Source organism: Dendroctonus ponderosae, unplaced genomic scaffold (genome assembly GCF_020466585.1).
Source record: "Dendroctonus ponderosae isolate FM_Combo_2020 unplaced genomic scaffold, Dpon_F_20191213v2 Dpon_F_20191213_1, whole genome shotgun sequence".
Lineage (NCBI taxonomy): Eukaryota > Metazoa > Arthropoda > Insecta > Coleoptera > Curculionidae > Dendroctonus > Dendroctonus ponderosae.
This window is the reverse complement of record NW_026017110.1, coordinates 48,352,330-48,377,050: the sequence shown is the minus strand read 5'-3', so window position 1 is coordinate 48,377,050 and position 24,721 is coordinate 48,352,330. Positions and strand designations below refer to the sequence as shown.

Genomic DNA, 24,721 nt, shown 5'->3' with positions numbered 1-24,721 from the left:
TTTTGCAAATCAATGTTCAAAAATTCGTGGTTCCCACATTGTCTAAACTAGACACCGGAAAATTGCAATTCCAGATAACCGGGTGTTCACGATTATAGAAACTTTTGGAGTTTCCGTTTGTTTCAAGTGCAGAAGCGATTTTTCAAGATTTGACTCATTTTTCCTTCGACTATTGCAGATCGTAATCCAAAAAATCGACATTTAATATTTCGTGAGTTTCACTTTTTTAGGGGGGCAGGCTGCTTGTTGCCAATTTTTTTACTTTAAAGCAATATTTAAGCTCACTTAAAAAAATCGTAAATCCTAAATGGTCCATTCTAAAAACCTGTAATTTGGCACAATCATAGACAAGGTGTATCTATAGATATCTGGTAAGTTTGATAGATATATGCAGGCCAGTAAGTGACAAATTTTCAAAAATTCGCCAACTTTTCATTTCTTTTTTTTTTGGTAATATGAATAAAACTCATACCTATTTTGCCTAAACATTCTTAGTTCAAAGCAGACATCAAAAAGTTCCACCAATATCTAATCTATAGATGTTTTCTGTTGCAGTTTTTTTCAGAAAGCAGGTTGAGTGCAGTTAATTTTTTGAAAACACGACCAAGTTTGCTTTCGAACTGTGGAAGGTAATTTTTCTAAAATCAGTAATTTCTAAACTGTTGAAGCTAGACAGCCGAAATTCTTCCCACCCATAGATAAACAGTGTGGATCGATTTTTGCAAAGTTTCAATTTATCAATATTGCAGGCAGATTGTCGGCGAATTTCCAAAGTTCCTTCAACTTTTTGAAAATTCAAAATTTTTCAAAAATTCGCAATTTCCCAACTTTCCCAAACTGGAGAGCGAAAATGCATCCCAAACATAGACAAGCAGTTTCGATAGATCTCCATAAAGTTTCACTTTGTTAGGCATGCAGGCAAATTGTGGGCGATTTTTCAAAGTTCGACCCATTTTTTCCTTTGACTTTTGAACAGCATTTTCCAAAAATTCATAGTTCGGAAATTATCTATGCAAGGAACCTGAAATCTGGCAAAAATAGATCAGTCATATCTATAGATTCAGATCAATTGTGTTCAAGACGCAAGTGAACTGCAGGTGATTTTTCAAATACGCCCAAGTTTCTCCTTCAACTTTTTAAGGTAATTTTTCAAAAATTTTTAGTTTTCAAACTCTCCAAACTTAAAAGAGCAGTTTTGCTTAAAATATAACCAAGGAGTTTCCATAGAATTTTGAAAAGTTTCACTATTTTTGGGGTGAAAACAGATGCTTAGCGAATTTTCAAAATTGGGCCTATTTTTCTTTTGACTTTTGCAGCGCGTCCTTAAAAAATCCTAGTACCCAAATTATTGAAAGGAGGCACCTGAAATTTGACACAGACATAGATCAATGAAATGTATAGATACTCGTTAAGTTTCATTAAATACCAAAAAAGGTTGATTTTTGACGATTTTTGCGAATCCGGCCAGCCGCTCGCATGCAAAATTTAAAATAAAACTGCCAGCTAACCGCAAAACACTCTGTACCTGAATGGCCCGCAGGGCATTAAATTTCAAACGTTGCTGTATTATTCATTTGCCATAATAAATAATTAACAATTGCTGTTGACGTTTAATTTCATTGGAATAAATTAGGTTTCTACTGCAAAAGCCAATAGCAGTTTTATGCCCAGAATCACTTAAATGAATATTTGACGCGATTCATTACCAATTCTTAAAACCTTCAAAAGTGAAAAAAAAAGCCTGGCTAAACCTTTGAGGGCATTGACTATGATAATAGAAAGCATCTAAATGTATGCAGCGTAATCGGGCAAATGTTTGCAAAGTATCAGCTCAGGTGGGTTTCGTGATGGCTAATTTCATAAATATGCATCATAATTCCCGAAATTGCACATTCAGCAAATGTGTTGCTTTTCCACATGGAAAGGCGCGGTCCTGCGCTAAAACTTGGTAAATATTGGTCTAACCGGCATTAATTCTGGGACAAGAGAGGTTGGCGAACCATCAAATAATTGCCGAAAAAAGTCGCATTTTCATCCGAAGGAAATGGAACCTTAGCAGGTCGTTATGGAACAAACCCTTCCATGAATATGCTAAATTATTCAGCACTATAAACTGGGAGAGATCGGACCATAAAACCTAATATTAACCGCAAAAAATACACATCACGTCTCAGGTAAAGGGAGGCAGTGGGGCCCCGTTAAAATTTACGAACAACGCGGAAACGTGCTTAGAAAATTACTGCAATTTGTCTCCGAGTTTCATAACATGTGTAACGGATTATGGCCTAGCATTTCATGGCTTTTAATTAACAACTGGTGATAAACTTCAGACATTACCACAGGAATTAATGTAGTTTTCGGGTCTTTTCCTGGCCTGGCAACCCTTCCTCTACCTGAGAACGGCCTGCAGATGGCTTAATTAGAAGAACTTTTGCATCCCGACCGCCGCCAAGAGAAACTGGAAAGGAAACTGCTTAATTTCTTTCTTTTCCCGTCTCCGGAAATGCACGGTTTTATTCATTTTTCCCAAACAAGTTCGCTTTGATAGTAAAAAGAATTGCTAAACAAGATGGTTTTTTCCGAATTTTCAATTCAAAGAGCGCCGGCGATGTAGTGAGCGAAAGCCAGACATTAAAGTTCTCTTTCTGATTATTTGTTCGCTGTTTTTATTCCAGAAAATTGACATTTCTGTGGGTCTAAAACGGAATTTATCTAAAACAATGCTTTATTTTCCAGATTTTCTCAATAGGCCGTACAGAAAATGAGCAAAGTCTAAAAAGTCAAGGAAAAACTTAACCATATCAAAAAATGATCAGTTAAGTGTCTAAGAAATGAGCGAATTTATCGAGTTAACTTCTCCATTAGCGTAAATGCGAAGCGCGACTTTTTTTTTCTCTAATTCGCACATAACTCCGACACTGTGTTTTTTTTCTGGATTTTGCCCCCTTAACTGTCCGAGCAATGTGCGGATTTGGAACAATAACTTCCTCATTAGCGTGTAACTCCGCAATTTTGCCTTGGTCTCTTTTTTCCTCGGAAAACTACCTAAAAAACGAGCGCATTTGCAAACGAATTTCTCCATTAACGTATAACTGCGGCACTGAACACATTTCTCGATTTTTGTCAATTAACTGGCCAAGAAATTAACATCTCCATTAGTGTATAAATCCGAAACTGTGGCCCTTTTGCTGCCTTCCTCAGTTAAGGGTCGAGAAAGTGTTAAGAAATTAGCGAAGTTGGAAAACTTTCCTTAACGGCGACACTGAGGCGATTTTTTCTTTAAAATCGCCTCAGTGCCGCCGTTAAGAAAATTTAAGAAAAAAATTATGTTTGAATTAGGGTCAACTGCGGGACGGACCTTTCCTTGATGTTTTACAGTCTGTTGCCTTCACAATTTTTCACACCTCCTTTCACAACGGACGAAAGTCCAGAAAAGGCTTCAGTTTCTCTTTTAAATCTTCCAAATTTGCGTGGGTTTTCGACACTCAATTAGGAAGAATTGAACAACAACCGGGTTTGACCATGTAGATACTAATTGGGAATTTAGTTATCCAAGTTTTTTTAATTTCTTAGATAGTGAACTGAGAGGGATCGAGACTGGGACAGAATTTTGCACTTTTGTGTTAAAAGAGAAGTTAAATTACCAAATTGTTTCGCTTTTTTTGAGAGTTAACGAACAAAAGTGCAGAAATGGCTTCAGTTTTTCGTTTAGACACTAATGGAAAAGTCAATTTTCAGATTTGCTCTGGTTTTCGACACTCAATGACGAAAAATCTAACAAAAACCGCGTTTGTTCATTTAGACACTAATTTAGAATTTAGTTTTCCAAGTTTTATCATTTTGTAGACAGTGAACTGAGATACATCGAGACTGGAATACAATTTCGCACTTGAACGCTAATGGCGAAGTTAATTTGTCAAATTTGCTCGCTTTTGTTGGAGAGTCAACGAACAAAAGTCGAAAAACGCTGGTTTTCGACACTCAATTAAGAAACATCTAATTTTACAGAAAAAATCGCCTCAGTGTTGCCGTTAAGAAATTGAAAGAAGAAAATTATATTTAAATTAGGGTCAGCTGCGAAACAGACCTTTCCTTGCTGTTCTACAGTCTGTTGCCTTTTCACAATTTTTGGCATGGAAATGTCTGAGAAATAATGGAAATTGCGAATTCAACGTTTCCATTAGTGTCTAAATGAGAAAATCTAGAATTATTTCAGTTAATAAATAACAACCTTTAGGTAAATCATTTCTCCATTAGGGTCTAAACCAGAAACTTTTTACAGTAGCAATTAACTGAACAAACAGTGCGAAAATGTGGAAAATTAACTTTCCCATTAGCATTCAAGTTCGAAATTGTGTCCCTTTCTCAATATCTCTGAACTCACTGTCTAAAAAATCAGAAAACTTTAGAGGAAGTTAACGTCTCCATTAGTGTTTAAACGAGAAACTGAAGCCTTTTCTGGACTTTCTTCCGTTGACCTTCAAAAAAAGCCAGCAAATTTGCAAATTAACTTCTCCATTAGCATTGAAGTTCGAAATTGTGTCCCAGTCTAGATGTCTCTCAGTTCACTGTCTAAAAAATGCAAAACTTGGAAAACCAAATTCTCAATTAGTGTCTAAATGGACAAACGCGGTTTTTGTTCGATTTTACGTAATTTAGTGTAGAAAACCAGCGCAACTTTCGAAATTAACTTCTTTATTAGTGTTTGAACGAGAAACTGAAGCCTTTTCTGGACTTTCGTCCGATGACCCTCCAAAAAAAGCGAGCAAATTTGTCAAATTAACTTCTCCATTAGTATTCAAGTGCGAAATTGTGTCCCTATCTCGATGCCTCTCAGTTCACTGTTTAAGAAATGCGAAAACATCTAATTGCGATTATATTTCCTTTTCTCGATTTTCTTCGTAAACTTGTGAGAAGTGGGAAAATTAGCTAGTTCTTAGTGTCCAAATCCTTGCCCATTCCTCCGAGTCAAACAACTTGAAGTTACCTGAAGGAGAACTTACTAATTTTCAATAATTTCCGAAAAAGCTTGAAGGTTTCTTTCTTGGCATGACATCGAAAAATACCTCTTCACTCGATAAAAAGTCTCTATGAAAACAAGAAAATTTTGTGCGGTTTTCAGAAATGGAGACTTCAAGATCATATTGGCATAAGTTAATAAAAATTCATCATTCCACTTTGCTTCTAAAGCAAGAAATATTTTCGTTTCTCCAACGACATGAAGTGAAAGTGACTCCATTCCGGCGTCAAGTTTTATGAAGTTTTAAAATAATCTCGACACTCGACCGGGGCTTTGAAACAGTTCAGCCGGATTTGACAATCTAAATTGTAAAGTTTTTGGTGCATTTAAGTGGCTTTTTTCCCGATAACTTTTTCGTCTACCAGTCACTAGACATCAAAATTAATCAGCGAATGTTGGCAATACTTAATTAATAATTAGGCAAACTACACGAGAACAAAGCCTAAATTTCCAGCAAGAGCGCGATATTGCATTAACCCCATTGAAATACCTAAGGCCTAATGAATATGTAACATTTAAAGCAGATGTATGCTCTTCGGTGTATTTGTTTCAATTCAGTTCCTCCCCACGATTAAACAGCATCCTTTGCCCCATTCATCTCCTCTAAGCTCTAAGCTTCATTACCCTTCTCAAATGTTCTAACTCTTTGTTTGTTTGTTGCCCCATAAATTAACGCACAATAATCCGAAACGGAACTAGAACCCATGTTAACATCGAACGATTCTGCTACTGAAAGTTCTTCTGTTCGGAAACCGAGTTTCACATAAATCCGTCGGCTAATAAAATAGCAACCACAGCAGGAAAAACTGGTGAAACTGCATGGAAATTATGATCAATTAATAAACAACTAAATTCGAAACCCATTAGAGCGAGATTGAAACGCACCTGGCCATTAATGGCCCAATTAGAAACTTCAGCGAACAAACATGTAAAAACAAGTTTATTGTTCTAGCAGCGCATCCGGGAAATGGAATAAATTTAATTATTATTGCGGACAATAGAGGAAATTAATTTGTTTATTCAGATGAAAAAACTTCTCATGTTGTTGAAGCAGTTCGGACAAACAAAGCAGGTGAAGCCCCAAGGCGAAGCCCTAAGGCTGAGGGATCACAAGCGAGATTTTCCAATTTTTTGTCCGAAAAAACCGGGTTTTTTTTTGCTTTTTATCCGGGTCGGGTCGAACGTCAACCGGGTAATATCCCGCAGGAAAAAATGAGCCCGGAGCGCATATTGAAACCCCGATAACAACGCGAACGATTTATTTACTGCAGCAGAGTGTTAGTCAAAGCCAAGCCAAATTTCCAGTTCTTGATTTAATAATAGCAGCTTTCCAAATTGCCCGGCTCCAGTTGGAAAGCTGATTTAAATTCGCATGCGATTTCCAGGCAAACTTTTACAGCGGTTAAAACTTCCAGGTGCCCTGCAGCCCGACTGTTTCCAATTTTCTAACACCATTACCGGGAAAATGCATGGATTTAATTAAATTCCATTAGCATCCTTCGCACAAAACACCGAAATGGATAAAACAAATAATGGACACCGAACAGCGCAAACGATGTTGATTGTTTGATTGTTGTTGTTGATAACTGTTTGCTTCCAAGAGTTTCTAAATCTGCTTAACTATTAAAGTTTCCCTATCCCCAATAAAAGCTACTGATGACTTTGGCTACAATAAACATCGCTCCAGGATTTAAAGCAGGCTCCATTTAATCCCGGAGAGTTTCTTTGCAGTCGGCTCCGGAAATTGCTTGATTTATGCATCTTATCAATTCTTTAGGTCGCTAGAGCGGGTAAAAAACAGCGACTTCAAGGCCTTGGAAACTGTGGCTTCAAGACTGCAAAACTGTTTAAAACCGCGATTTCAACACTGCAAGCAGCTTATCGATGGGAAATTTGCGTTCAAAACGATTTTGGCCCTATTGAGACAAAATTGTTATAAAAAATAGTCACTGAAAGTGGCTCCAAAAAAACTTAAAACTGACTTCAACTTTTAAAAAATCCATACCGTTTGTTAAAATCCCTGCAGACTTTTCAAGTATTTTTAAAACCGCACTCAAAATAGCAAATTTCCTTAGTGATCAATTGAAAGTTTTAAAGTCGCAAGGCGATTGCGAAAAATAGCTTTAAGACTCTGACAAAAACCCATTGAAACTTTCAACTTCTCATACCGAAAATTCTATTTTTTTCGTAGCGATAAGATTAATATCAGCAAAGACTTCAATGGTTTAAAACTGCCAATTTTCGGCTTCATGCTGCTTCAAAATATAAAACTGACTTCAAAGCATTTGCGACAATTCAGCACCATACTAAAGTTTAGTGAGAAGTCAATTCGGGTATTTAAAGGTGATTAAAAGAAGTTTCAAAGTACTTCAACGGTTTAAAACTGGCTTCAAGCCCTTGAAATCCGTCATTTGAACCGATAAAACTGCAACTTTGAAATAGACTGCAACTTTGAAAATATTTTTAAAAGACTATGGAGAGAATGAAATCTTCTCAGTGAGAGTTTGGGTTTTTCGCCTCTTCAAACCGAGTATGAATGAAGCTAATGTATTCAAGACTGAAAATTTGCTTCAAACTACTAGTTCTCGGCTTCAAGTTGCTTCGAAATATTTAGAACATTTCAACACTATCTTCAGCTAAGTGAGAAGACAATTCGCGTATTCAGTGGTGGTTAAAAGAAGCTTCAAAGACCTTCCAAGGTTTAAAGCCGGCTTCAAGCCCTTTAAATTCGTCATTTGAACTGATAAAACCACTGCAACTTTGAAAATATTCTTGAAAGACTATCGAGAGAATAAAATCTTCTCAGTGAGAGTTTGGGTTTTTTTGCGCCTGCGAATTGAGTATGAATAATGACTTCAAGACTTTGCAAATTTCTTTAAAACTACGAGTTCTGTGCTTCATGATGCTTCAAAATATTTGGAACATTTCAACACTCTCTTCAGTTTAGCGAGAAGACATTTAGAATATTTACTGGCGATTAAAAGAAGCTTCAAAGACCTTGCACGGTTTAAAACTGGCTTCAAGCCATTTAAATCCGTCATTTGAACCGATAAAACGATTGCACCTTTGAAAATATTCTTAAAAGACTATCGAGAGAATGCAATCTTTTCAGTCAGACGTCAAGACTTTGCAAATTGTTTAAAACTGAGAGTTCTGGGCTTCAAGTTGCTTCAAAATATTTGGACCATTTCAACACTAACTTCAGTTAAGTCAGAGGACAATTCGAGTATTTACTGGTGGTTAAAATAAGCTTCAAAGACCTTCAAAGGTTTAAAGCCGGTTCAAGCCCTTTAAATCCGTCGTTTGAACCGATAAAACGACTGCACCTTTGAAAATATTCTTAAAAGACTATCGAGAGAATCCAGTCTTCTCAGTGAGACTTCAAGGCTTTGCAAATTGTTTAAAACTGAGAGTTCTGGGCTTCAAGTTGCTTCAAAATATTTGGAACATTTCAACACTAACTTCAGTTAAGTGAGAGGACAATTAGAGTATTTACTGGTGCTTAAAATAAGCTTCAAAGACCTTCCAAGGTTGAAAACCTTCCAAGGTTGGCTTTAAGCCATTTAATTTCGTCATTTGAACCGATGAAACGACTGCAACTTCGAAAAAGTTATTTAAAAACCACTGAGAGCATCAACTCTTGAAAGTTTGAATGTATGTGTAACCACCAAATGAGAATAACTAATGACTTCAAGACTTTTTAAATAGAAGAACATTTTTAATTTTTCCGCTAAAAAGCTGCAGAATTTCAAGCGAGTATCGCTTTAATAGACAGACAATTGCAAAGGAGTTTGATGACGTTTTATGTTTAAAAATTGACTTCAAGACGTTTTAAGCAGCAAAATTAGTGCTTAGAACCACCTGAAAGTGGCGCGTTTGCTTCCAAATTGCATGCAAACGAGAAAACCATTGCTTTCCAAGACTGAATGAGCTTCAAACTGCGGAACTTGTAAATCTCACCCAATCTAACACAGTAAGTGACTCCAAAGCCCTAAAGTGTTCACGCCTTCCAAAGCCTTCCAGGCTCATTTTGGCATAATTCTGTTAATCAACTGCTGTTTTATTTCCATTTGAAGCCTCCAAAGAGGAAAAACTCGCCGGAAAGTCGTTGAATTAAAACGTTTGCTGTAAACAGGGAAAACTGGCGCCTATTACTTGAATCGGACGTTAAAATATAGTGGCCATTCGTTTGATGCCTCGGTTATACTTTATATGATTTGTTTTACGTCACATCCGGTAATATGCTTTCGGTTCCAGCGACATTCTATTGATCGTCCACATATTTTAGGGCTGTTTTTCGATGACAATTTTTACGAGCAATCACCAGGACTTGAATTGAACTGAAAATGCCTGCGTTAGATGCAAGTGAAACGTCGCAGCAAATGTGCAATTTCCAGGCAATTTAAGCGAACAACAGCAAAGATGTCTGCATTCTCTAAAGGGGCTTTTTGGGTCAGCAATGTTGCTGCGTTGAACACTAAACGAGCACTAAAGCCATTTCGTCCGCCATAACAGTTTCAATAAACTTTAATAATCCAGCGAATGTAAAATTCATTTAAAAGCCCAAACTGCCGAGTTTTCAGGCTCATGGCTTTTGGAAACGATGAAACCGCCTTTTAACGAGAATTGGACTGGGTCGGGACGGTTTTGCATCGACGAAGAACGACAAGAAAGTATGCAGAAGCGAAGCTCAAAAGGAAAATTGAGAAAAATGCAACTTTAGCAGTCTGTCAAGGTGCAGATTCCTGACACGTTTCAGCTAAAATATCGATTTGGTGGTTTTCGTCCTTAGAGAAGTCGCATGGGTACATTTGAGCAAGTTGCTTTATATTCGGGATATGCTCTGTATTATTCCGGAAAGTTTAAGGGAAGCTAATATTATTTCGCAATTTACCTAATTATACCAGGAGCGAGAACGTCGACACAAAAGGACAATTTCGAGCAGGTTCTATAGAGTAGAGCAGGAAACTTCCCACTTAAAATCGCCTTTTTACATTGAAATCCACATTTGTACTGCGACGGAGTTTGACAATGGAAAAGTTGTCTTTCAATTATTTTAGATTTGAAAAATTGTCTTTAAATTGAAGTCCACTATTTCAAACGTTCCTTACTTTTGCGTGAGTGCAGCATCAAGAGTCAAAAGTGTTGCAAAATGACTTTAAGACCGCAATTTCTCAGTTGAACTGCAACTTTAGATTTGAAAAATTGACTTTAAATTGATGGCAACTGTTCGAAACATTTTTCTCTTTAGTTCGTCAAAGGCTTCAAGAGCCAAGAGAAATGACTTCAAAGCCGCAAAAGTTCATTTAAACTGCAAAGCAGCTTTAGAGCTTCAAGCAGCTTGAGCCTTAAAACGTTGTCTTTAAATTAAGTCTGCTGTTTAAAACTCATTTTTTTTTAGCCTGACACCAACTTTTTAAGCTCAAAGTTGTTGAGATATGACTTCAAAATCGCCAAAGCTCAGCTGGAGTGCAACTTTAGAGCTTTAACAACTTGGGAGTTGAAAAACCGACTATAAATGGTGGAAGGCAACTATTTGAAACAGGTTTTTCTTTAGTCGTCAAAAGCTTCAAGAACCAAAAGTGTTTGATAAATGACTTCAAGATCGGAAAAGTCCCTTTAAACTGCAGCTTTAGAGCTTCAAGCAGCTGCAGACTTTAAAGATTGTCTTTAAATTAAGTGCGCTGTTTAAAATTCATTTTTCTTTAGTTTGACGCCAACTTAAAAAGCTCAAAGTCGTTGAGAAATGACTTCAAAACCCCGCAAAAGCTCACTTGGAGTGCGATTTTAGACATCCAACAATTTGGGATTTGAAAAATTGACTTTAAATTGAATGCAACTATTTGAAACATTTTTATCTTTAGTGCGTCAAAAGCTTCAAGAACTAAAAGGGTTTGACAAATGAATTCAAGACCCGAAAAGTCGCTTTAAACTGCAGATTTAGAGCTTCAAGCTACTTGAAACCTGAAATTGACCAAAACTTCTCCAAAAATCTGAAGAACCATAAGCAGCTTCAAGACTTCCGAAACCTGTTCCCGCTTTTCAATGTTTAGATCAAACGTTTTCTTTAAAAAATCCATTCTTTTCACTCAAAGAAATAAAAGTCTTAAACCGACTTCACTACTCTAAAAACCAATTGAGGCAACGACTTCAGGCCGGGACACGATAAGGCTTGAAGCAGCTTGTGAACTGAACGTTTGCTGTTAGATTTATTGCCAATTTTTTAAACTGGCTCTCAAGCCTCCTTAAAAGTGCCTCAAAAACCTTTAAAAGTCTTCAAAACGTTCGCGCAATTAAAGGGGCTTCAAGGCTGAGGCAGTACAAAAAATGTTTACTAAGATCGCCAAATAAATCGTTTAAATCAAGCTTTTGATTCTGAAACAGGAAGAAACTGTTAGGAACCGAAGTTTGCACAGTCTGCTTAAAACTGACTGCAAGATCTCCAACAGAGATCTCCAATAGAGTTTTCCAAACAGCTGGCAAGGCTATGAAGCCCTAAAAACACTAACAAACGGTCGTCAGTGAGGTTCAAGTGCGATTTCAAGACTACCTAAAATGACTTGAAAAATCCTTTTATCGAACCTTAGATATTCTAGTGAGTGTTCAAATGTTCAGACATCGTTTCACTAACGACTTCAAGACTCGCCGAATGCTTATGTGCGCCGGACTATTTTTTTCAGGTAAGGCAAGAGGAAGAACCTAAATGTTTTTAATGTCTTTTGGACTGAAACAATAACTGCAAGACTTTAATAGCGGCCAGGAAACTGGCCTGCTTTTAACGGAAATTCTCCTGGCTAGAAACCTGCTGAATTTGGACAAAGCACATGTCAAAGTTCTTTTGAAGCGACTGTGTACAGTGGCATATTGATTTGCAGTTTCGAACATTGAGTTAAGTCGCTTATTGAAACATGGTGTAAAAGCGCCCTAAAATATAACGGGAATTGGAAACCAGCTGAATGTTGCAAAGCCCTGATTGATTTGCAGCATATCATTTTTCCAGGTAGAGCTTTTATCGATTTTAAAATCACATTTCGCCGTGTATAGAGCTATAAATAGCGTCTCACAAAAGACATTTGACAGGGGAATACATCGGAAACCCTTTATGAGAACCGAACGCAAGAAGTCGCTTTGAACAATCGGGGAAAAAAACCGGCCTTTTACGCACAAACTCGGCGGCCCGCGGGAGTTGGGATTAAATTCTGGGTTATCTCAGTACGGAAAACTTACCTTAAAAGGCATGCTTTGTGGGCTTTTGGAAGGACAGCTCGTTTCAGGCCATGTTACCGTTCCAGATGGGGGTTGACAGAGTTGACGATGTTAAACAGTCTGCAATGGAACCGAAGTTAGATTGCAAAGAACTTTCTGACGAAAGTACGAACGGAAAAAGTTGCAAACAAACATTTCCAAACTGCCAAGTAAATTAATAAGGCTGTGGAGGAGCTTCAGTTTTGATCTGGCAATTCGGTGGATTGTATTCAAATTAATGCCTGAATGCAGCGAGCGATGAGCAATTTGCGAGCGCTCAGATGCATTAAGATGGCTTGTAGTGCATAACTTTAGTGCAATTGCAGGAAGCTTGCCATTAAAAGCTTGCCACTTTGGATTAACCAAAGCGGCGGATGGAGTATCGATAAATCAGCCAACCACTTGAAACCGAGCGGGAAAAGAAACGCCAGCGATAAATCTAATCCACGGCCTTAATCGCATGGCTCAAGTTTTTCGCTAAACAATAGTTAATTTACAAGCTGATAACTACAACAGAATACGAAATTGCCTTCGGTGGTGGCAACGACGCGACTCCCTGTTGAATTTAATCAATATGATTTATGTTTGCCAGGGCCCGCTTTAATTTATTACCGGCTGGCGAAAGAATATCAAAATACCGAAATATTCGCCCCCGTCAATCTAAAGACTCCATTAAAATTAGCGAACGGATGGAATTTGACGAAATTAAATTCCTGCAAATGGGTTTCAGTAATTTGCACCCAGGAGGTCAGAGGTTTTCGCAAAACTTACCTACTGGCTTAGACGTTGTCGGGCCATAAGGCGCACTCGATCCACCAGTTGTAGAAGAACATTCTCTTCCCTAGCGGGAAGTGGCGGAATAGTTTCTTCATTTGGGCCCAGGGTCTTAATCAATTTCGATCTGCTGGAAAAAGAACGAAAATTTCCATTAATTCACCTTGTGGCAATAAACCAGACCCAGTTACTAATCACTCTTTTATATGTAGCAATGGGGTGTTAAAGCTCAATTCAGTGGAGGCAGCCAGGCAGGTTTTTCACGGGTTGAGTTCGAATCCCAAAAAACACTCGAAGAAACAACTTTATTGGAGCAATACTTTTCCTTATTTCTGCATGTTTTTTTTTTCGTTTTCTACTTGTGCAAACTACAACCATTTTAGACGAAATCAGCGTATTTTGTGCTCTTTCATATGCTGGCAACCGAATTCAATTTCACAGGCGAAGGCGATGAAAAAAAGAACTGGATGTCATTTTCCCCAAAACAGAAAAAAAGGGAACAATTTTTATGAAACTTTCGGCGTCTTTAGACCCAAGCTTTTTCGCAATACTGTAAAAATTTTCCGTTCCTACATGTATTTCTTTAGAAATTCTACATTTTTGAAAGCGAGAGCGCGGATGGGTAGGAAAAATCCATCTTGATACCCATATTTTCCTAGCTGGCAAAAATCAGGATTCTGGTCGGTTTTTGTGAAACTTTCAGCATCTTTAGAGCGAAGTATTTTCTAAAGATGGTGAAAGTTTCAAATAGCCACGCGCTTCAGTTGTGAACGTGCGATTTTTTTATAAGAAATTGTAGTAAGGTGTTAAAACATTAATTTTGAGACCACCAATTTTTAAAATTGCCAAAAATGAGGATTCCTGGGAATTTTTGATAAAAACATCCATTTAAAGATTTAAATTTTATTGACTCGGAAAAAATCAGCATTTCCTGCGATTTCGTGGAAACTTCGCGAATTATTATGATCAGGTGCGGTCTAAAGATGGTGAAAATTTGAATTCTTAGTTGGTTTCGTTTCGCAGCTGCGAAATTTTAAAGGAGCGCGCGTAGTTGAGTGACAAAATGCATGTTGCATTTTCATACTGACATTTCATATTCTGAAAAAAATCAATATTCTCAAAAACTTTAATGAAAATTTGAGACCCTGTAACATACAGACTCGTCTAAGTACGCCAAAAATTTCAAATTGCTGCTTGCTTTCATTAAGTAGATGCCAATTTTTAAAGAAGAACGTGCAGCTCAGAGAGATTTATTTTCAGACTGATATTTGGAGAGCTGTCAAAATCAGAATTTTAGCCGATTTCTTTCAGATTTTCTCAATATTTATCCACAAGTATTGGCTACAGACGATGAGAATTTCGAGAGGATTTTTTTTAGGTAGAAATATGCGAATTTTTAAACGAAAGAGCGCAATTGAGTTAAAACATCAATTTTGAGACCGATATTTGGAAATCTGGTAAAAATCGGAATGTTCACAAGTTTAGGAAAACTTTCAGCAATTCTACACTTGCGTTTCTTCTATAGATAAAATCGCTTTTCTACAAAAATATCATCTTATTCCTGGCTCGTCTTACATTCACACTATTCAGACGCGAAGACGATGGAAAAAAGAACTGGATGTCATTTTCGCCAAAACGGCAAAAAAAGAACAACATTTTTATGAAACTTTGAGCCTCTTTAGACACAAGCTTTTTCGCACGACTGTGAAAATTTCAAGTTCCTACATGTATTTGTTTAGAAATCTAACATTTTTGAAAGCGAGAGCGCGGTTGTGTAGGAAAACTCCATCTTGCTACACATATCTTCTAAGCTGGCAAAAATCAAGACTCTGGACGCTTTCCGTGAAACTTTCAGCATCTTTAGAGCCAAGTATTTTCTAAAGATGGTGAAAGTTTCAAATAGCCACGAGCTTCAGTTGTAAACATGCGATTTTTTTAGAAGAAATTGTAGTAGGGTGAAAACATTAATTTTGAGACCAATATTTGACCTATCGGGACAATTTCGGCCGTAGCGAATTTTTCAAGTAGAGAACCCAGTTGGGCAAAAACATCCATTTAAAGACTGAAATTTGGTCATCTGTCATCGTCATTTTTGAATTATCAGTATCAGGCGTAGTCTACAGATGGTGAAAATTTCATATTGCTAGATGGTTTCGTGTCGAAGCTGCGAATTTTTAAAGCAGAGCGCGTAGCTGAGTAAAAACATGCATTTTCAAACTGACATTTCATAATCTGAAAAAATTCAACATTCTCAAAAACTTCTCTCAAAATTGGAATCTCTGTAGCACACAGTCTCATCTAAGTACGGTAAAAGTTTCAAATTGCTGCTTGCTTTGATTAAATAGATGCCAGTTTTTTAAGAAGAACGTGCAGGTTTGAGAGACAATTTTGAGACTGATATTTGGAGAGTTGCCAAAAATCAGAATTTCGCCCGAGTACTTTCAGATTTTCTCAGTCTTTAGCCCCAAGTATTGGCTATAGACGGAGAGAATTTCAAGTGGATTTTTTTAGGCAGAAAGATGCGAATTTTTAAAGGAAAGAGCGCAATTGAGTTACATCAATTTTGAGACCGATATTTGGAAAGCTGGTAAAAATCAGAATGTTTACAAATTTTCAGCAATCCAGCAAACAGGAATCTTTTAGCAATTCTACACTTGCGTATTTTCTATAGATAGCAAAAATGTCCAGCTGCCGGTTGCGGTTTTGTAAAAGTTTCAAATTTTTATAAAAGAGCGCGCGGTAGGAAAGAAACATCAATTTTGAGACCGACAATTCCAAAGCTGCAAAAAAATCAGGATTCTGAACTTGAAGGTTCCTCTGAAAGGTGCGATAATTTTCACGTTGCCACTTCGTATGGTTTGAAGGATGTAATTTTTTATACGAGAGAGTGTAGTTGAGCAAAAACATACATTTTGAGAGCGATATTTTCCAAATTGCCAAAAATCTAAATTATTTGCTATTTTGATGAAACTTCGACTCTCCATAGAGCAAGGTATTTGCTAAAGATTGCGAAATTTTGAAATTGCTAGTGGCTTTAGTTCGGACGGTGCAATTTTTTTAAGTACGGAGCGCAGTTGGAAACATTTTGAGATCAATATGTGGTACGATAGTAAAAATTGGAAGTTTTGAAGATTTTTGTGAAACTTTCCGCATGTTCAGATTAGAGTCGCGTTTACAGATTGCGAAAGCGCTCGGTTAGGAAGAAACATCCATCTTGAAACCAATATGTCCTAAGCTCGCAAAAATCAGCATTCGGGACTAAGCTTTTGAAACTTTCAGTATCTTTAGGCTTAGAATTATTAACACTGCTATTCCTGCGGTGCGAATTTTTAAATTAAAGTGCACCATTGGGTGAAAACATTGATGGAAAACTGAATTTGGAAGCCAGGTAAAAATCAGAATTGTCGACCACTCTTATGAAACTTTCCGCATTTCTATTGCGAAGTGTCATCTAAACAGTGCAAGAATTTCGAGTTTTTAATTTAGTTAGTTGAGAAGTTACGAATTTTTAAAAGAGAGAACGCGGTTGGTTAGAAACCTTTATTGAGAGACCGATATTTGAAATGCTAGTAAAAATCACTATGTTTGGTGATTTTCATGAAACTTTCTTCATCTTTTAGCGCCAGCTTCGTCTCAAAAGAGTGAAAATTCCAGACTTCTACGGGCATTCACGCAGAAGTTAGAAATTTTTAACAGAAAGCGCGCAGTTATGAAGAGGCATCTTATATTGTGGACGGTTTTCGTAAAACTTTCAACATCGTTAGAGTCAAGTGTGTTCTATGGACAGTGTGAATTTCAATTATCTACTTGCTATAATTTGAAAAGTACAATTTTTGAAGGGGTGAGAGAAACGTTAAACACATCAATTTTGATGCCCATTTTTACTTACAGCGCAAAAATCACAATTGCTCGGCAATTGTTGCGAACCTTGGCGGATCTTGCGAGTTGCATCCATTCTAGAGATGGTGAAAATAGTGGAGATGGCGCGGTTGGGTATAAACCTCCATCGGCAGGCTAAGATTAGGTAAGCTGGCAAAAATCAGTATTTGGGGCGATTTCAATAAAACTTTTCCGCTCCTTAGCCTCAACTATTTGCTCCAAATGGTAATTTCAAGGTCCTGCCTGGTTTACTGCAGAAGTTGCGAGTTTTTAAAGCAGAGAACGCGGTTGAGAAGTAACGTCCTCCGTGAGACCGATATTTTCTAAGCTGACAAAAATCAGCAAGCAGTTCCCTTAATTTTCATCAAATTAACCCCCGTATTAGCCACCGATCTCTGCTAGAATGTGCAAAAATTTGTAGCTGCTACCTGCTCATGTGTGAAAGATAAAAATGTTTAACAAGGAGCGAACGCGATCTAAAAATTTTTAATATCTTTGAGGAAACTTTCATTTAGTGGCACTTACAGGACTGAGAAGCTTGATGACCAAACAACACCGGTAAATAAATCAATATTTTTGTTTGGTCAATAGTCCAGAAAAAATCGAGGTTCCGAAACTACAAGCAAACGTTAATGGCAATTTTTTTTGAACACCAGCCAAACTTTCAGGTAAAATTACCGCACTATTCCGTCAACCAAAGACTTTTGAAGGTTTTTTTAAACAAAACCATTGAAATTAAGTGTTCCAAATCAATCATGTAAGTGGAAAATAAGCGGGTTGTGTCCAAGGGTGCAAACTGGCCAAACAAAGAGTGCCATTTGCGGCATAACACTGATGAATATTAACGTTCTAATGTACGTAACTTGTATGGACGTGTCACGAAAAGGGCTAACAGCGATTTTTTGTGAGATAAAATCGCAGAAACACGCCAGGATTTGGCCGCCAAATAGAGTGCTCTAAATGGCAGCGTGCACGTTAATTTTAAATATTCATTATCCTTTCCTCGGATTTCATGTTGCGTTCCATTAAACCACCCCCATACGCGGAGTAATTGCATATTTTCAATTGCTATTAACTACCAACCCCAGCGTTAGGGAAAGCGGCGATCAGCAAACTCGTATAATTACTAACCATGTAAAGCTTCGTCTGATTATTTGGCCAATTTATTTTGGGAAAGCCGCCTAACAATAGGGACCTGATTGAGCGAAACAACGAATTTCCAATTTTAATTCTTGCGAAAAAAACAGACGCAGTCGGTTTGATGGATGACTTTTCCGAAAAATTTGCATTTAGAATAAATATGCGTAAGCAGCTGCGAGGAATATTTAGCATCTACGTGTTGCACGCAATTCATACTCTTTGTCCGTTTGATTAAAGAACCATGCGCCAGTCCAAGTAAAACACTTTGAAGAATATGGAAATCATTCAATCTGGAACGAGCTTGACTCCAGAATGGACTAAAGTGGGATTTGAACTTTAATGTGGAAACCTGGAAAACTCAAAACTCGTCTAGACTGTTGGCAGTAAACGAGTTTCCTCCAACTCCTCAGCTGCAAGGAATATTGAATAAAATGCGAAATTAAATTTTCGGGAATTTGCTGCTGGTTCTCAACATTGCAAGCTCTCAGTGGACCGTCCGGAACTTTTCAAAAGCAGCAGGAAATTTTCGAGCAAAGTGTAGCCTTTTGATGGCCACGTGCAATTAGCGAAAACTTTCCAAATGCAAAAAACCACGCTGTTCTAAACAGGTTTAAAAATATAGAAGCTGACCTAATTCCTGTTAGATAGCGATATGTAAATAACGGTGCATCGCTGCTGTCTGACCTTATAAAATATGCATGTTCAGTTGGGCCTTTTGCGTTAAATCCTTCACTATTCGCCTAAACCGGCAGCTTACGCCATTTAGCCGGAAAAAAAACCAAATTTAAGAGGAGTTTAAAATGAAGTTACTTCTATTGAAGTGTCTAAGAAGTAATGTGATGCCTGCCCTGGATCTCGATGAATCGTCCATAAAAGATAACAGTGCAAGTAGGTTGAAACCGCGCAAATCCTAATACTTATTTAACAACAATTGAACTTGTTACTTGATTGAAACCAATTTTACACCTGTTTTTCAGGAATGCCTAGTCTGTCTATCGCTGTAGGCGATATCGTGATATCCGGCCTGGGCGTTGAGAAATGGGTCTTAAAGCAAGGCAGCGCCAGAAGGACCAAATCCGCGAAAATCCTACTGACTTTCTAAACTAACACAGCTTAAACCAATTGCGTAAATTGAACCAAATTAACAGCTAATTTTAGGAGACCCTTTGCCAACGACTCCAGTGTTTCGTATGGCGAAAGCCGCTGAGGATGTTACGAATTCAGCCTAAAAAATGTCCGTACAAGGAAGGCAAAATCGGGCAAATTGTGGTTAATTTGCTAAGTTAATTTGGGTTAGTTTGGTTAGTTTAAATTTCCCATCATTCAAACTAAAAGCAGAAGCAACTTGAAATTTGCACGATATTTAGACTAAAGCTGACTCGAATGATGAGGAAAGTTTCAGGAAAATAACCAGGAATCCTTATTTTTGACAGCTTTGTATACATCAGAATCAAAATGTAAGTTTTTGAACTGCGCCCAATCAGCTAAAAATTCGTATCTTCCACACTAAGGCAAGTAACAAGTTGAAATTTAGACCATGTTTAGAGAATGTGTGATTCTAAAATTTCTGAAAGTTTCGTGAAACTTGCGCTGAATTCTGATTTTCTAAGCTTCGTAAATATCGGCCTCAAATTGCTTTACTCAACTGCGCTTTTCCTTTTAAAAAACCGCACTTTTGAAAATGTATTTAACAGTCAAACATTAAAAGCAGTAGCAACTTTAAATTTGCACCATATTTAGACGAAAGCTGACTCTAATGATGAGGTGGGTTTCATGAAAATCACCCAGAATCCTGATTTTTGACAGCTTCCTAAACATCAGGATCAAAATGTAAGTTTTTTCAACTGCGCCCAATCTGTTAAAAATTCGTATATTCCACACTTAGGTAAGTAACAACTTGAAATTCAGACCATGCTTAGAGGATGCGTGATTCTAAAATTCCTGAAAGTTTCGTGAAAATCGCGTTGAATTCTGATTTTTTTGCAGCTTCGTAAATATCGATCCCAAATTGTTTTACTGAACTGCGCTTTTCCCTTTAAAAGTCGCACCTTTTAAAATTTCGGAACATTCAAACTAAAAGCAGAAGCAACTTGAAATTTATACCATATTTAGACGCAGTTTTGAGAATTCGACATTGAATGTGGACAGTGCAAAAAGGGCAAAAACGCGCAAGATCAAATAAATTTCCAAAGTTATTAAAAATGAAATTAGTTGATATGATTTAAAGCAAATTACTACTAAGTCTTCAGAAAGCCTTTGTTAATAAACTCATGTAGTGGCAATCTTGTTTCTCGGCGTGTAGGCTAAGAAATGGCCCATAAAAGTAAATGGTGCAAGAGGGACAAATCCGGCATATCAAACATCACATGGCGACTTCAAATCTTTAACAATCCCTTGCTGAACCCTGTATCTTCGTGCCTGGACTGAAGCCCGAAGAATTGTCATTAAAAAAGACCCCGAACATTTTAGCAAAGTTTATCAATACATAATCAAACCGTTAAACTGATAGATTAAATTCAACCAAATTCTTCGCTTCGATTTAGATCTGACGTCTACATTTTTTTTAAATTGCGCAATGAGAATGAGAATTCAAATCGGAAGAATCACTCCCAGGCAAACCGTCCACTCGACGTAAATTCCATCCTCCCGCATACGAATGGCACAGCAGGAATTCGCTCGAGAGCGGTTTAATGCGAAAATTAGTTAGGACGGATGCATGTTTCGCTTGATTACAATTCGGTATAGATTTGCAGCCGCTAAAACAAACAGCAACCGCATTCTCTCCTCTCTGGCCTGACGGAATCCGGCCGCTCGAAAGATAACATTCAATTTGTGTTCGTGTCGGTTCGGCTTATTTCCTGTCGAGTAATATGTGCGATTTAAACCCTTGAAACGTTGGTGATTGATGCAGAAACACGTCACGATTCTTTCGGCAAAATCCCACTCAAATGTATCGGCTCCGAATGGGTCTTCAGCCGATATTAGGGCAGAATATCCCTTACAATACAATCCATTTGCTCCTATCGGGAAATGTGAGTGGCTCTGCCTGCTGGCCAGTTTTTATTTATCCAACACGATGGTTTTAGATATCGATGAACTTCCCCCGATGCCCTGATATTGAAACGTGCTTTCATTTTTCTCAATTTCCAGGCTTTTAGCCGCACACGAAACTTTCAAATGATTAAAAGAAATTCCTAATGTAGTTCTTACTTTGTTTTCCGCCCTCGAGGGAAAACCGTTCTGGATTTAGTGTAATTCGGCGCGAAATTGAACCCCTCTTATCCAATGACCTTTTTCCTTTTGTCTGCACCGCGATCAAAGCGTTTTTTGCCAAGAAACCTTCTAATTTCCATTGCATTCAATTTGCCCTCTATCGATACCCGCCTGTGTTGGCTTTGAAAGGCTTATTTTTCCTTCGACATACATTAGCAGCACAAACACATTCGATTCCAACCGTCGGATGGATCTATACAATGTCATCGTACTGGCGGCGCCCCATTTTTTTATCTCTTCAGGCAGTAAATCTCCTAAAAGAGAACGCGAAGGTTTCAGATAAGAAAGCAGGAGTTTCTGAATGTTTATGGAGGCAGTGGATCTGCTGGAAATTGTCCTGCTGGTAGGGGTTTTGAGCGATAAACAAATCTGTCTTTTTATATTGCTCAACTGTTCAATAGAGCCTTTGCGAAAAAAATTGAAAACCCTTACGAAGATAGAGGCTCTAGGCACTGTTTCTGCGGGGATTTGCAAGGCTTGTGATTTGTCTTCTCTTATACCCGATTACTCAAAATCTCGATATCGGAACGCCGGTTTTAGCAGTCCATATACGATTTTTTGCCGCGGATTCCGAGAGAATTTGATGCACTTGGGGGCAACGGTTTATTTACTATTAATTTTTGAGCCTGACCTGCGTTAATACGATTTGGCCCTATTTGCATCGGCCTCGATTACTGCCCAGTCCTCAAGATCCAGATTGCAGAGCAAGCTATGGGTTGAAATGTGCGATAGTTGGGACCTGTGTGAAGACTTGGTGAGAATTTTGTTTCATTCAAAGTACTAGATGAATTGTTGTTAATTTGGGCATTTTACTAGAACTTGAGCGGTTTGGCCTTACTGTCTTGCGCTATTCTCCAGTCTGCAAGATCTGGAGCAACTATCGCAATGCGCGAGTAAAAAATTGGTAGAGGAAGCATTCAGGAGTATCTGAATGAAGTTATTTTAGCGGTATTTGCATGGCTGGTTTGCTTGATATTAATTTCGAAAAGCCCTTGAATATTGCGTGATTTGGCTCTCCTTGCGCCGTATGACTCTAATGCTCTTTTCTCAAGACTCAGACTGGAGTTCAAGATGAGTGTTTCAAAAGTCGATAGCCAAAGCCTGGCTATAGACCCTCTGGAAATTTTGTTTCATTTGAACTAGGAACCCGATAGCGATTAATTTACGAATTTTAGTAAAAATTGCGCGATTTGACCTATCTTGCACTGTCTTCCTCTATTGGCTATTTCTCCACAGACAGACCACGTCTGTACATGCGGGTTTTAGCGGAAAACAGAGGAAACTTCCGTTCCGTAAACTTTGATACATTCGGGTGAGTCCTGGATTTGTTATTAATTTTGGAAGTTTTCCAGTATTGAGGAGGTTTAATAATATTTGCATTGGCTTACTTCAAACCCTCTTGTTTAAAGTGCACACCCGCGATCAAAATGCTGTTAATCTCAGTCAATAGGAGAAGAATTTAGTTTTCTAGAAGAACGCGGTTTAATTGGCATTAATTTAGGAACTTTATGGTAATTTTCCCGCGGTTGTTCTTCTTGCACCATCTCCCTTGGCTGTAAATTTCTCAACTATCAGACCAGGCATGAAGACGCGGGTCCTAGAATTCGATAAACCAAGCTTTAATTACACCTGCAAATGCATCTCACTTAATTTGAGTGAACGAATGAGTAGTTATCATTTTAGGAAATTTTCATGGAAAGGCGCAGTTTGGTCATTCTTCCTGTACTGTCAATTCCTCGACATTGAAAGCAACTATCACGAAATGCGTTTGCTAAATCAATAAAAGAAAAACTTCGTAAAACTGGACGTGATTTGCGCAGTATTTGGAAGTGCGGTTTGAGTTTTATTAATTTTTAAGACCCCCTATAAAGGAAGCTACACTTAGATATTGATGTAAATTTCATTGCAATTGCGCGATTGCTGAACTTTTCATTAATTTTGGAAATGTATCATGATTTGCGTGGTTTAGTCAATCTTGCATTGTTTGACTTGAAAGCTCATTTTTTCAACGTCCAGAGAAGTAGTCAAGATTATGTCATCACCAATCGATCACTGAACATTCACTTAACACTCACTTCCAGGTGTAAATTACGTTTTCTTCAAAAGCGTGGTTTAACTGTTGATAGTTTAAAAACTTCCTGATACTTTGCGCGCGATAGCTCTTCTTGCACCATCTTCCTTTACTGTCAATTTCTCAACAACCAGACCAGGCAAGAAGGTGCGGTTCTGAAAATTCCTCTAGACTCCACTTAACCCATAAACATTGTATTTTACTTGAGCAAAAGATTGACAAGTTATCAATTCAGGAAGTTTACTTGGATGGGCGCAAGTTGCTCAGTTTTGCACCGTCTTCCGCAACAGTTCCTTGCTCAGCATTCAGAACAGATCTAAAAATACGTGTTTTAACAGTCGATAGACGAAACCTCACGGAATTGCAGACGTGATTTTTAAACTATTCGGAAAAGCAGTTGGCATATTATTAATTTGTAAACTTTTCTAGGATTTGCGAGATGTGGCCCTTCTTGTACTGTTGTCTTTTACGGCTCATTCCTCCTCAAGTAGACTAGACCTCAACACCCGGGTATCAAAAATGGATAAAGGAAACTTTGCCTAAACGGCATGGTGAATTTGGCGACTTTGCTGTTTGTAGCTGAATTGTTAAAAATTTTCGGGCTTTACTAGGATTTTCGTGATTTGGACGCTCTTTCATTGTCTTCCACAACCAGGCCAACTACGAAGATCCTCCTGAGCACAATCTAACGAAGAAACCCCACCGAAGACTTATTGTAATTGTACCGAGTAACAGCTTAAATGTCAAAAATTAAAAAACTTTGCATTAATTTGCACAATTTGACCATGGAGTTACAGGTTTCGTAAAACTTCAACAGCTTTGTTTTTTATATAACTTTTGCTTGTTTTCTTAGTGAACACGTGCCATTTTCGCCGTAAAACAGCGGCTAAATTTAGAATGAAAAGCTTAGCCTAGATGGGCCAATTAAATTTAGCAAATTTGATTATTCCTTGCGGTACGAATGGGCCGAGCGAGGAAAAGTGAAGATAATTAAATTGCTGACGTAATGGCTGGTGACCGCCCGAAGACACTGGACGTGGCACGCCGATCCAATTCGATTACAATCATTTCTTTTATTGGAAGTTAATTTAATGGAGAGCCACTTGTTTCGCACCGGCATCGGACAAGCGTGGGACGCCGGAAAAAATCAATTTCATTAAACAAACTCGTGATGGAATAGTGGCCAATCGACACCAATCACTTCACGCAACCTTTGAGAGACTCGACAATATTTAACGGATACAACGGAATGGAAAAACTTCAAATCGCCAAACATAAAAGTTTCAAACGATGGGAATCGTAATTCGGGAGATAATCAA

The 24,721-nt window shown here is 37.9% G+C and overlaps 1 protein-coding gene and 1 long non-coding RNA gene across 9 annotated transcripts in view; one reads left to right on the top strand and one right to left on the bottom strand.

Moving 5' to 3' along the window:
* LOC109535832 (eye-specific diacylglycerol kinase) overlaps nucleotides 1-24,721 on the bottom strand; it is a 93,928-nt gene that overhangs the window by 48,308 nt on the left and 20,899 nt on the right. For 5 of the 7 annotated variants that reach the window (XM_019901838.2, XM_019901840.2, XM_048670430.1 and 2 more), the window contains 2 exons: nucleotides 13,037-13,169; nucleotides 12,248-12,346 (listed from right to left, as the gene is read on the bottom strand). The gene's annotated coding sequence lies outside the window, so the exon portion shown is untranslated. The remainder of the gene's footprint in view (nucleotides 1-12,247; nucleotides 12,347-13,036; nucleotides 13,170-24,721) is intronic. The other 2 variants (XM_048670428.1, XM_048670426.1) reach the window with 2 other exon arrangements.
* Nucleotides 17,600-24,192, top strand: LOC125505815. 2 transcript variants are annotated; one of them, XR_007282438.1, is made up of 3 exons: nucleotides 17,600-17,675; nucleotides 23,832-23,953; nucleotides 24,014-24,192. It is a non-coding gene; the product is annotated as an uncharacterized LOC125505815 (long non-coding RNA). The 2 variants fall into 2 exon arrangements; XR_007282439.1 differs by lacking the exon at nucleotides 17,600-17,675 and adding an exon at nucleotides 19,769-19,888.